The sequence below is a fragment of the Anthonomus grandis genome, chromosome 12 (genome assembly GCF_022605725.1).
Source record: "Anthonomus grandis grandis chromosome 12, icAntGran1.3, whole genome shotgun sequence".
NCBI lineage: Eukaryota > Metazoa > Arthropoda > Insecta > Coleoptera > Curculionidae > Anthonomus > Anthonomus grandis.
The window spans coordinates 29,458,566-29,473,450 of NC_065557.1; positions in this window are offsets into that span (position 1 = coordinate 29,458,566).

The following is a 14,885-nucleotide window of genomic DNA, read 5'->3' on the forward strand; positions in this document are numbered from 1 at the left end:
GTGAACAAAAACACATTTATCGGGTGTGAAAACTCAAGAGGCAAGAAAATAATTAAAAGAGACAAAATTCAATTATTATCGGTACAAAGCGCTTAAAAATCCTATAAATTTACAATTTTAGCTAGCAAAAAGCTTCAAAATTATCTGAATATATATTTCTTTCATTATAGCAACATTAGAAACAAAAAAAATTTGTGTAAGCAGACAAAAATTACGTATTTAACGTAAGTAAAAAAATATTTTGGCCACACTTAACATTCTATGTCAAAATTTTTCAAAAAAAAAACGGTTTTTAGATGTCTCTTTAACTGTACCTGACTCGCTTCAAGAATTTATAGTAGACAGTAGGTGAGTATAGTTAGCATACTTATAGTTGACACCACATGTAAGGTTCGGCGTAAATGTAATTCCACGAAATTCTTTTATATAAGTAAATTTAATACATAAAAATATGTCCTTTGGAAACTTGGATACATTGATGTTCTTTTGAAATTGAAGAGCCTGCAAATAAAATATAAATTAAATGAATAAACTGGAAAATGAACTTACGAATATGACATGTGCTAACTTACGAGTGATGGTAATAACTTACGAGTGATGGGAAGTGACCTTTTCTGGGTTCTTTTTGACAAAAAAAATATTTTCAAAAAAAGCGGCAGACCCTATAAACTCTCAACATATTTATTAAATCAGCAATTTAACTAAATTAGTACATATTAATAACAAAAATTTGATTCAAATAGGGTTCACCTATTTTAAAATCTGGAGTCTTTCACTTTCAGATGAAAAACATTATCCAAATTGTGTTTCAATGGTTCTCTCAGATTTTACCAAAATATCGACTAGTATCCACTTGGCTAAAGCAACCAGAGCAGACTTCACACATAATGGATTCCGATTCTAATTTTCCAATCAACACTGGCCAAGGCAAACCTAATAATAGTTTTTAAGGCTATTCAACTGGGTAACCTAACAAAAATATTGAACGAAATCCTATATTTACTCATCTAATAATGGTTTTTCTTCAGTTTCAAATTGAGTGTGTGAGAAGGGACGCTATATATGCCTTCAGTGCAGTATACATTGAATTAAAAAAAACCTATCTAATAAAACGATGGTCGAGATTTACTTTATGCTGACCAAGAATTAGCTGATAATATTTATTATGTCTGTAAAATTTAAAAAAATTAGCTGAGCATAAATATTCTATTTATTTTTTTTAATAAAACCTCAATAGAGAGTCCAAAAAATAACATTCTCTTCAGTATCAACCAAATTTAACTATTGCGACATTTTAAATGGACCATGTCTAACAAATAGAATCGAGAATGTACAAAAAAGGTGTTGTGTGATTTATCTATAGTATAAAAAAATATGATTCTGTGTTAGACAAGCTATATGATAAAGTCCAGTTCAGAGATCTATTAGAATTTGTAGATTTGTCGCAGATGCCGCACTAACTAGTCCGTGCACCTATGTCGTATTTATTGTCGCATGATATACATGTTTAAATGGCAAAATTTTATATTGTTTATCTATGAAATCATTTTAAATATACATAAAACGCCTACTTGAGGCTGTGCAAGTGATTGTGTATCTCTTTCTATCCCACTGATTTTGGGAATTACGGGGCCGTACCCAAATAAATTTTTGGGCTGTTTTTGTATTACTTTCGACGTGTTTTTAAAGAGATCTTTAAGGATAAGTCTATCGCCTTTAAAATAGTTGTTATATGGGTCTATCACCTTTAATAGTTGGGAGGGGGGTCATGTGAGGTTGTTATTTGATGTGTTTTGCCGCTTTTGCTTTTTTACACGTTTAAAAAAGTAAAGAATTTAGAATTTGGCCTGTATTCGTCTACATTTGTTGCAGTTTTTACGGTGAGGAAATGTTTTTTTTTATTTGTGTTTGTGGATTTGTTTTGGTATTATACCTAAAGACCTTAAAATGTTTCGACCCAGGGAAAATAAGCAGGAAAATTTTGCAAATGAAGAGGAAAGTGTTTGTGCGGGCTTATGGAGACCGTGGGTGCACAAGAAAGACAATAACATTTGTGATGAAAACAATAAAAGTAATCTGGACAGTGATGTAGACTTAAATAGTTCTGATAGTTCATTTTCTATTGTTGAGAAAGCAAAAAGAAGCAAGGGAAGTAGAAGCTACAAAGGAAAATCAAGCAGTTCTAAAACATATTTGTTTAAGTACAGACGCCAAACAAATCTATCTAAATATCTATAACAATCTAAGGAATGATCCTCAGTTCACAAATGATTGTAGTGCTTTGCAAAAAACAGCGTTTTAATAGGGGTTCCCTATAGTACAATATGCCTGTGAAAAAAGGGATTAAAGGCAGAATAAAAAAGAAAGATAGGACAATCAAAGGGACTTGATACGGATATTGCCAAATTGCTAAGAAAAGGTGTGTATTCTAAATACAAAAACAATTAGGTTCTGACCATAGAGATGGTCAGAACCTAATTGTTTTTTAAGAGCTGCTGTAATGGAATTGTCAGGTGGTGTATAGAATATTTAAAGAAAGTTAAAAATTTTTGGGAGGAAGAAAGATCCATATATTATTTAGCCAAAACATGGTATGATATATTTATGATTGATGTATGATTTCCATTCTTTGGGAAAAAGTCCCTTTTTTGCCAAAGTATGAAAACCCTATTTTTATTAATTAAACAAGTTTAAAGTTTTGTTTTTTTCAGTTTACTGCCCCTGTTTGTCCTTCAGTGACACAATAAAGTATATATAATGTAATGCTTTAGTATTCATATGCTGATGTGCGAGATGAAGTTGGAATCCATAGCAGCAACAGAGAAACTGTTTCCTTCCTTAATGGAAGAAACTGCTAAAAAACAAAGGCAAAAAAACAGAATTTAGAAAATTGTATTAACTCTTTGGGCCAGATTCAAAAGAGTGGTTAAATTCATAAAAGTATTTAGTATCCTCGCTGTAGTTTTCAAGGATCCAGTATACTTAAATGTAGTGTTTTGTATAAGATTTTTAATTTTTAGTATAAGTATTTATTTTTGTTAATTTTTATCTGATCTCTCCTTATATGCACATTAACTAAATACGAAGCAAACAAATTAATAAATATTACATTCAAGATATAAAGTATGTTTTTTTTATATTATTAGTTTATAAAAGTAAAACTTGTGCCTGTTACATGCATAAGATATAGACAGCTATATGATTTTTAATGTAAAAATTTATTTAAAAAAATATACTTCCTCTTTTCTGACTACATAATTACTTTTTATCAAAAGAAGTTGGTACTAAATATAGAGATGGGGGTTTTCATGAGTATATTTTTATAATAATATATTTTAATATGTATAAATTAAAAAAAAACAAAATAAAGGACATTGAATGTGGCAGCCAAAATCCCCATTAATAATCACCACCAAGTAAAAATAAATCTCAATACCCAAAAAAAGGAAATATATAAAATTTGAAGACAACCCAAAATATTTTACCCTTTTGTATCAAAAAGTAATATTTAATGCCTTAATCCACAAAATAAATGGGCCTAAGTAATTCGTACCAGCTATTCTCTCATCACTTGTTATAAACACCACACTGATGGGGCTAAAAATTAAACTTATTTAATTAAAATTTGTGGTTAAACTCATTTACGTACGTAAATCTTATATTTAAATTAAATATTATCTTGCTATCAACTATTCTGAATTTCTAGGTTTATAAAACTAAACCCAAAAATCCGAAATAATAAAATTTTAAATACAAATAAGTTTTAGGACCGGACATGTGCAACTTTTCACGCTTGAGTGGCCGTGACTGAGGTCAGACGTCTAACAAAGTAGTACGTGGGCGCATGTAGTCAAATTTTACGAATCAAATGTATACATTCTTAAAAAAATGCTTAAAACATTTATTTACTTAATGGAATGATTATATATCGCTTAGAATATTACTTTATGACTCTTTCCACATAACATTTTGCGATCTAAACATGCATGTCATGTAAAAATACAAGCAACACCGGCACACGGACTATTTGCAGCATATCAAAGTTTCTAATAGATCTCTGAACTGAACTATACCAAGTCGTTGAACATTAAGGCTCACCGTAAAATGCACTCACCAAATTTTTTTATAATATCATTTTTAGTAACAATCCAGCATACTTGATAAATTCAATAAAATATAAAAAAGATGTTAATAGTTTCAACTGAAGATTTAAGGGTCTTATATTTGCACGAGCACATAAAATGTCTCTATTTCAGAGAAGTTTTGAACATTTACTTAATTATTTTTGTGATATAAGTTAAATAATGTATGTTGCGTTTGCTTAAAGAAAAATGTTGTATGATCATAGAAATATATTTTGCCGAATTTTAAAGTATAACATCCAAGCAACATATTATCAAAAATATTAAGCAGCTATTACAAGATCGTTAAAGACAACTAATCGAGAACTGTATCTTTTTGTAAAAAGTATCTTTGGTCATTTAAATAGGCTTCGATAAATACTGATGGATTTCCGCTACCCAGGCTCTTTGTAATAAACGATCACTCCCTTAGTAAAGGCTGTTTTCTATTTATATCTTTAATCTCTTCTATGGCTAATTCATATCTTGATGCTTTATCATTATTTATTATCATTTATTTTTGTTCCAACAGAAAAAGCTACTTTTAAAAAAATAGTTAAAAAAATAAACACATGGAAACTCTTATAAAGTTTTTAATGGCTATATTGGAGCCATTCTTTTTACAAAGCATATGAAACTCGCTTTCACACACAATAGTTACAATAGAGGCTCTAGTGGAAATGGTTTTTGCATATTTTACTGTTACATTGTATTTTGTTTGAAGTATAATATTTTCCGTTTTTTTTTGTACGATAGGATTAGCGTGCTATTATTAATGAAATGGCAATTATTTTTAGCCGTCACCAAAAATTCGAATTTAAAAGTCTCGATATCGAAGTTTTTTATTTTTGGTTTTATAATAAAATGTGTGACTTTAGTTTTACAGGTTGTTTAATGGAAGTAAGACATTTAGTAAGTGGACGAAGAATTGGAATCTTAATTATTTCTTTACTCTCAGAATCTTTAGGAAGATTTTTTTTTATGTTTTTGAATACAAAATAAATAACACATTTTATTTATTTATGAATAAACAAAGCCTTTTAATAGGCGGACATAGCTGTTCATTTACAAGAAAGCATAAAATATTAGAAAAAAACTATGATAGTAAACAACTCCTAAAATTATTGCCTAAAAGTGATAGTATTTGTTTCAAAAGAAGTTATAAGTAAGCAAATTATAAAACTAGCTTAACTCTTAGTGCGCCTAAAGTATCTTTTAAGATTATTGAAACTTACAAAGTGACGAAAAAAAAAATAATTTTACGTATTTATAAATTTGCGCTTTTAACTCTTAAGTCGATCAATATCATTAAAAAACATTGGGTTCTAGATGATTGCTGTTAAGCATTAGCCATACAAGTATGTTAAATATTATTATTATAGTATGCACTATTCAAAAAGCTCTGTCGTCAATTAAATAGGAAAATGTTCGAAGGGCAAAATGTTTATTATTACTTACCATTTGTGAAAGAACCTATTTGAATTAATATTAAACAACTCATTAACTTTAAAAAAGAACTGCTTCAAGAAAAGCTTTTTAAGCAATTTGCCAATTGAACGATGATTTTTTGGAATTGTTGTCACCTCTTTTATACATGGGGCTCAATTAAGCTACTTTCCAAATCTTAAGGTATTTGCCAGTTTTGATATATATGGTTATCAAGTAATTATGTTAATAATGTAGCTTTTCATACAATGCTGTTTTCCTTTGCAATCGGAACCCCAATAAACTCTTGAAACTTGAGATGATTCAATTTAAAAAAATGAGCCAGAATGTGTCATAATAAATATAAATTTTTTATACATACTAATTTCCTTCCTTATTTTTGAATTGCATTTTTTTAGATCAATAAAAATATCTTATTTGCTTATTGGTTGTTTTTCAGATATAATTAAGTTGAGTTTAACTTGCTTTAATAGAACTTTTATTGTTGACTGTTAAGATATATTTTTGTCTATTTTGGAAAATTTAGGGCGTGTAAATCTTGGTTTAGTAGAGTAGCATTCAGAAAGCTATAACGCGCTAGGTACAAATATCTACTGTTTTGTTTGTACATTATTATTGAAAAACCTTTATGAGATAAAATGCATTATTTATTTATATTCGTTATATAGTTATATATAAATAATTATATAGTTGTAACGGCTCACAGAGAGAGAGAGGGATATAATTTTAAAAATATAACAATCAATTTGATTTATAGTAAAATACTTTTATGAAATTGGGTTTGAGTTGAAAAAGTAAAAGATGCTTAAAAATACTGATCTAAAAAAATTATCTTAAAAACATTGTCGCAGCTACACGCAATTTTTTTTATTCTTTGATAAATATATGTAGTGTGGTGAAAAACAAAGTCTTTAATGGGTAATAAAAAATTCAAGAATTGTAAGAATCGTGGTGGCTCAGAATAAAAGAAATTTTTTTTCATGTTTAGCTATATCTACATATAAAATTTAATATTTAAGTATGTGACATAATCGCGCATCATTTGACGTATTCAATTTTTGTCACCTGCCGTTTAGCGAAAAATTGCCTTAGTTTTATAATTTTTAATATAATTTAAGTACGTTTTTACATATTTGAATAAAAATTTGATTCTTAAGACAGTGGTACCCCATTTATAATTTTTTAAAACAGCGCCAAAAAAAATTCTAACCTATTTTTAAAGAGTACCATGAAGAATAAAATCTTTCAATTTGCGTCAAGCAATCAGGGAAAAATGAGTTGGATTTGGCGCTTATGTGCTCTTCGTCTAATATTCAAAATAAGTAAACATGTATTTTTACGTTTATTTTTTTTTAAACAAAAATATAATGAGAACAATCACTTTTTAGATGTAGATTTTTCTCAGAATTTTAGTATCATCTTTATTAAAATATTCCAACAAATAACATTACAGAAAGAAAAAATTAAATCAGGTATAAGCATTTCATAACATAAATATCGGGTTAAGGTTGTATTCGAATATCGGCAATAGTTCTAGCAAAAATTAATTTAAGACATTTACTAATTGATTTTTCACTATTCAATAATTAAATGAAAGAATCATATAGTAAATAAAAAAAAGTAAATAATAAGAAAAAAAGAGTAAGTAAATAATTTTTTGCTTAAAAATAGTTAATAATTATATAAAAGATCTTACCTCTTTTATAAAGTCCAGTGCAACGATATATTAGAATGGTCACCCGTCAAAACACCAGCATTCCACCTTCTATTTACATTGTTTGAGAAGTAAAATGCTGGTGTTTTGACGGGTGACCATTCTAATATATCGTTGCACTGGACTTTAACTGGAAATACATTGAAAGTCGATATTTAAAGCCGTTTCCCTCAAAAACTGTCGTTTTAAGTTTTAACTCTTAAAGTATAAATCTTTTCATATTAATAATAATCATTGAGTTATAAATTATTTTTATTAGGACCTGTTTCTTGTCTTATGTATCTTTATATCTTTATTGGCTTATGACATATTTATCATTAAAGATTATTATCAGAATCTGTCCCGTGCCAAAGTGTTCTTTACCAAATATTTTTGTAAGTCTCTACCGAAAAAACACTGTTCATTTAAACCTTACCCAAATCGTCAACTCATATAAGTAGGTTAAATGTATTACTTATCGGTTTAAAATTCTTCCTGCATAGCAGAAAGTGTATTTTGATTTTATTGCAGTTTGTGGAAGTTGTAGTAAGGATTGAATTTTTAAGGTAGTTTGCAAACTGTCGCCCAGCGCTTTAGGGTTTAACGTGAGAAAAATTTCTAAAGAAGTTTGAAAGAATTTTTTTGGGAAAAGGCATAAAGCAAAGATTAGTTTTATATTCTAACCGAATAAAATATGCACAAAGAGATTCTGAACAATGAAAGATGGAATTGTCGCATTAGGGACATCAAGGACTTTAACTTGCCAGAATATATCCTATATTTTTATCTCTTTTCATCTGCAAAAGTAAGTAAAATAATAAATATTATAAAATCGTCTTAATTGGAGCTAATTAATTTTTATAAGAACTCCTGCGCATACCAAGGAATATAGAAACCAAATTGAAAGTTATCGATTTATAACCACCATAAATGACTTATTTTCATCAACATCGCTTCACAACCTAACAAATATAAAATTTAATTCACATGATCAAACACGCCTTAATATAAGAAAGATTAACCGTGAGAAGTTTAGTTACTATTATGGAATTTGTTTTCGACACGAAGTTAGTCTGGTCCAATAATTTTCCGGTGAAGGCCCAAAATTCGTAGGGGTAATTCTTAGCCAAGGAAAGAGAGTTCTCTCTTTTCTTGTCTAAGGAGTAATTTAAATCATTATTATGGCGTTTCAACGCATCTAAATAATAAATTTTCATCTTATTTACCTGATCGTTTATAGTTTGTTTTTGCTATGGTCATAGCATTCCGAATGTCCACCTGTCCGAATAGTTTTTAATTCAGGCACAAGATTCATCCGCAAGACTCAAGTTAGGGATTCCTCTTTTTTAATTCATATAAACGATATTTGTAGGTCCTTTAAATACATCACCTGAATAAAATTAATACTTAATGTGAAAATAATAAACTTGCGCTTCATGCAACCAAATATAAGTAAATCTGCTGATGTTTAATTTTTGGTGTTGTTTAAAGTTGGTAAATGAAGTGTTAGCAATTCATTGAAGTTACTAGAAATTGGGAATCATTGAAAAATCATTTTATCGTTTGCTTTATCTAGACATATCAGATTTTTTGTTTAATTTTTTGTTTAATTTTTAGTGTCAACTTGTATATTTGTATTTTTTTTCACATTGTTTTCTTTTTTAATTTTAGTTGTATATTTGTTATTTTTTCCCACTTATTATCTCAATTGGGCGCCACTGCTACCAGTTCCTCCGATCAGTCATAAAAGTCAAATTCAAGGAATCAGGAATTAAGGAGAATGATCTCGGTAATTCCAAAATAAGGTGACATGTACGAAAAATTGAACTTTATCTGGGTTCGCATACTAGCCAACTCGGCTGATTTTTCGCCCTGATTGACTATTCTGCACGTGGCAGTTTTCTATCCATTTAACTAATATTACTGTTTTGCAAACAATGACTCTATGACCTGTGTAAAGGTGGATCAAGCCAATCAGAGTGATTAATAGCGCCAATGTGGCTACTTTCTGAAACTAAATATCGTTTATCCTGGGGTCATGTGGTCTTACATAGACTACATGTAAGGCTTGGTAAAATAAGTAAGAAAGACAGTATTTCCTCCTAAAATAATTTGGCACAGAACCCCCTGTTTTCTTAATAAAAGTACAGCGTTGCCTTTTAAAACGCTTTATAAGGCAACGATACACTTTTCTCAAAGACACAGGTTGTTTTGTGTCGAATTAGTTTACGACAAAATTCGATCTTCCTTCTACGACGAGAAAAAAAGGATTGTTTGCCGGGCCATCATATTACCAGATTATTATCCGATAAGTAAAACGCATGTGCCGTCACTATAATAAGAGTTTGCAAAGGTTTTAAGAAATGGCTTCTTTAGATAGTCATTAGACCAAAGTCACATACTGTAGGTAATTTAGCGCTTACTATTTTGTTAATACTGACTTTTGAATTTTTTTTTACTTTGCCTTCTCCTATTCTCTCCCCACACTGCATCGTATTTAATTTAACCTTAAAAATGTAGCTCCAGTAACTGACGGGTCAACTATTAACTCAAGAGTTGATAGTTGATACGTCAGGTTTAAATAAATATAGTTTTGTTGCAATTTTGCCGCTTGCTTTACTTTACACAAATTAGCTGGCGTAATTTCATCATTGTGTTTACCCGTTAGGTTGTGGTTCCTCATCCACATTAAACTAGCGAGTAGCGCCCAACATAACTGTTAGATAAACAGCTACAACTTTAATTTATAAATAACACAGATGATCGAAAAAGAGGTTACAAAGTAATAAGCGCCATTATAATGTATATATGATGATTAATTGTCATGCATTTATTTAATGTTGTTTTTTATTGATATGCCTATGAAATACGCATCAATATTCATGTTCATATATTTTAAGCTACTTAATGATTGAATGTAAAATGATGGCTTTAAGTTAAGAGTCAAAGAAATTGACTTAAGTATTAAAAAAAGAACTCTTGTTCCTCTTGGTAATGTCTTTTCTGTATTTTTTTTTGAAGTTCTAGAAAGGATTATACCCTTATAAATTTAATATACGAATTATTTTTAAAGTGATTTAAATTAAGTTATAAAAAAGATAAAACGTTACGTTTACGTTATTACAAACGTGATGTTTACGTTATGTTTGACTTAATTTTGAATGGAAATTTGGCTAATGTAACTATGTTAGTTATTAGTTTATATAGGGTAATATAATACCCAGCTAGCACAGATGTTTACCTGTAATGTAATGTTATGTTAATTTTGAAATATTAAACCTTTTGAGCGATGTATTTTTATTGTAATATAGACAGACTTGCGAGCTCCGAATTCCCCTAACTGTGGCCTAGAATATTTTATTAAACGATTGTGGCTATAAGGTAATTATCTAAGTTGATGCCGCAATTATTATACATCTGATTTCAATTTGGCTGTAAATACGTTATAGGCGCAGAGAATAAAAATTGTTGAATATAAATATACATCGGTGTATCATTTAATAAATAAAAACCATAACGTGTACAATAATTTCAAATTTGAAGAAGATTAAATAACAAAAATGTCCTATGATACGATAATGCAAAAATCTGATGAATATTTCAAGCCAAATAAAAATATCACATACCAGCCATACATGTTTTTCCTCAGAAATCAATTAGAAGGAGAGACAATTGACGAATATGTTGCTCATCTGCGACAGCTAAGATCCGCTTGCAAGTTTAAAGACATTTGTGACAGTTCAATAAAAGACATACTACTCTTGGGAATAGAGGATATGACTGTCTAAGATAGAATGTTGCAAATCAAAAATTTGGATCTAGAGAAAATAATCTCTCTGTGCAAAGCTGCACAAAGAACAAAAAACTAACTTGAAAACATCACTTCCGATATAAATTCTATGGTCATACACGAAATCTCAAACCAAGACATGGTAGCTGAACGCGGCCAATCAAGTAGTACCAGAGATGATTTAAAAAGGAAGTATGGATATTATGCACCAGGACGATATCTAAACAATCAAGTCCATGGTCATCAGTCATCAAAGAGGCGCAGCAACATACATCCTCAGCTGGAGAAGTAAGAATTAAGCTTTACTAAAAGTAAGGTATTTTTATGCCGTAATCATGCTACAAAACATGGACTTTATTAGTATCCGGCTTTTGGGCGCACATGTGATAAATGCGGTAAATAGAATCACTTTGCCGAATGCTGTAAATTAAATATAAATGAAATAAACGTACTCAGAACCAATATATTCTGAATGCTACGAACAATTTTACATCGATTTTATAATGTCTATAAATCAAAGTAAAAGTTCTAGGTAGAATGTAATCCTAAAGATACAGAATAACATAAATATTAGCTTTAAATTAGACACTGGTGTAGAAATAATGCAGTAAATGTTTGTCTAATTGGGGGATAAATCTTGATAACTTAATATCCTCAAATTCAAAAGTCAGGACTTATACAGTATCTAAAATCAAAATTTTTTGGGAAAATGTTCTTTGCTATGTACATATAAAAACTTTACACTGATAACATAATATTTTATATTGTCAATAATAACTCCTCCCTTCCATTCCTAGGAAAAGCAGAGAGAAAAAGAAATTTTAAAATACGACAAATGTAATAATAATAATTATCATAATGCCAAGATAAGTGAACCTGCTGAATGGGTTAATAGCCTAGTTATAGTACACAAACCCAATGGTGACTTAAGAATCTGTATGGACCTAATCTAAATAATGCAATTTTTAGAGAGTTTTTTCCTTTACCCTCTCTTGACGAGATAACCACAAAATTGAGTAATGCTAAATACTTTTCTAAAATGTACTTCTAATACACCATTTGGAGTAAAATGTAGATTTCTAAGAATGACTTATGAAATAACATTTGTCTCAGAAGTTTTTAAAAAAATCATGAAAAGTAAATTTGACCATATAGAAAAGGTAGTTTCATATATTGATGCTAAAAAAATTCCCCGTTGAATATAGAATCCACTTTACTCCCCAATAATTTAAATAAATAGAATTGCAAGATGAAGCCACTAAGCATCAATAAAATGTGGTAAGTGAATAAATTTCCTCGTAAATTGATTTCACGAAAAAGGTCTGAATCACTTAATGAGCACGGATTCATCCCATCTTAATCATTTGATTGCCAAAACATAGACTTATTTTGTAATAATGCACACTTCCCAAAAGCGCTTTTCTTTCTGGACCAAACTTAATTAAATATGAATTTAGTGTGGATTATCTTAATTCCATTTTGAAACTAGTCAAATAAGTGATGGTAGATTACTGTTTGTATGATAACTTTCAACAGCTGCATAACTTTTAAAACTATTTATCACGATTCGTCACGAAGGAGCCATTATTTTGGAATAATAATTGTTAATATTACTTTCGCAGCCTTTTTAGCACTAAGCCACTTAATCACAGATTAAATTAAGTTGAGATACAGTGACAGATTTTCTATTGGTTAATTATTAAAAAAAATTTACTATAGGTACAACTAAAAAAATTTACCATTATTTTATGCACACGCTCATATTGAACATTTTAAGGATCCACTTATGAACTTATTATTAGCAAATCCTATTGAAGCGTACATATTTTTAAATAAAATTTAATTTGATCGAACTTTGGCGATTTACAGGATTTTTATATTTGCACGATGGTCTTATGAAGGCCTGTAGAATGCGACACATTTCTGCACTCACACCACTACAATTTTGTACGTATATTTATTGTATTTTTACAAAAAAAAAACAAATCTATATTTTATATGTTTAACCTAAGAGCAATTACCTTCTATCCGAAATATGTAAGAGTCTGTATTAAATAATTTAATACTTAGCTCAACCAAAATTACTAAGGGATTTGGTTGTTTTTTTTTCATGGTTATGTTTAATCCGCGAATATTTAACAAAATTACGTTTATATCTGAAGGGCTTTACTGTACACGTCTATTTCGTGAAATAATATTTTCATTTTCCATCAAGTTTTTACAGCTACAAAAGCTGCAACTAAATCATTTACAGTCCTCCTACTAGTATTATCAAAATATTAGGAGTTAAGATTGAAAGTAGAAAACAAACAATTCCAAAATTAAAAAGCCAACAAAAGATAATATATTAAACTCGAAGCAATAAGAAAAGACATAGGTCAGCTAACGCAATGTATCGGACGACTGAGAACTCGAAATATGCAGTTAAAAATAGAGGCTATTACGCGACTTAAAGGAAACTTTCTCTTTTTGTGAGTCGTTTAATCGTTTCAGAAATTCTGCAAGCAACGGAAAATAGGACAATGCAGGATTTAAATGCGCAGAAAATAAATGATCGAAGGCTTCACGATTCTACCTGAAACCATTATAGAAGCAGATAATAAATGCAGCATAAACTCTTTACGGTTGAAGGAATTTTTTAAACACCATTTGGCACACTTTTTTTTTGGAATCCACTATGTTACATTAGCGAACTTCGATTAATCTCTAGCTTCTCTTTGATAATATCATTCCAACAAGCAGAATCCGAATTCGTAAAGGTAAATTTCGGGGGGATTCCTTAAGCTCACTGTGTTTTGTCTTCCCATGAATCCACCCTTACGCTGACGCCGACTCAACTCAGGTATGGATTTACTATTGAGAACAATAGAGAACTAGCTAAGTTAATAACGGCTACCCCAAACAAATTAGAAGAGAATTCTGGCATAAAAGGAATAAAGTTTGAAATATATAGATAAATGCTGCCTCTTAAGATAGTTGGTAGTAAGTTGCAACTAGGTCATTTTCAGATGGAGAATCACATCATCGAAGTAATGGATGCGGAAGAAACCTTTAAATATTTAGAAATGAAACAAATCAAACGTTTAGATCATCGAATAATATACAATGAATAAAAAAGCCAATTAATTCAAAGAACGCCTTCTAAGAATTTATCTTAGTAGTAAGAACTTTTTTAAGACCATAATACATATGGCATTTCTATTTCTGCATTAGTCTGTTTTGGTAGTGCTGTGGTAGTCTTGGACTTATTTCGATAATTTTTAAAGAAAAGCCGGAATACTTTTTCTAAAGGTTAAACAACATCACTAACAAAGCAGAGGAATCGGAATGACAGATTTGGGCCAATAGTTAGAGATACAAATTTCTATCTTACGTTTCTAACATTATTCTTTTTTGGGAAGGCTTTCGCCTCCCATTCGGATCTCCGGGCGGAGGCTGGTCGAGGAAGTCTATCAGGCAGATCTAAAAGCCTAAAAATCAATTTCTGCAACATCAGAGGCCTAAACATCAATATTAATGCAGTACACCAACACCTGCAATCAAATAAACCTTACATTCTGGCATTGGCAGAAATAAAGGTGAAACCTTCAACAACAAATGTTCACCTCATTTATCCTGGATACGATCTACACACCCGATTTCGACTAAACTTTGGATTAGCAGTATTTGTCAAAAACGAATTAAGTTGCCAGCGGGAGGAAACGCTTGAACCTGCGGACTTCGACGTCGTGTGGTTCAAAATAATAGCCAGTGGTGCCACGAAACTTATCTGCTGTATCTACAGACCACCAAGCGACACCCAATATAGACGGCTCTTTTTGAACCTGGTTGATTG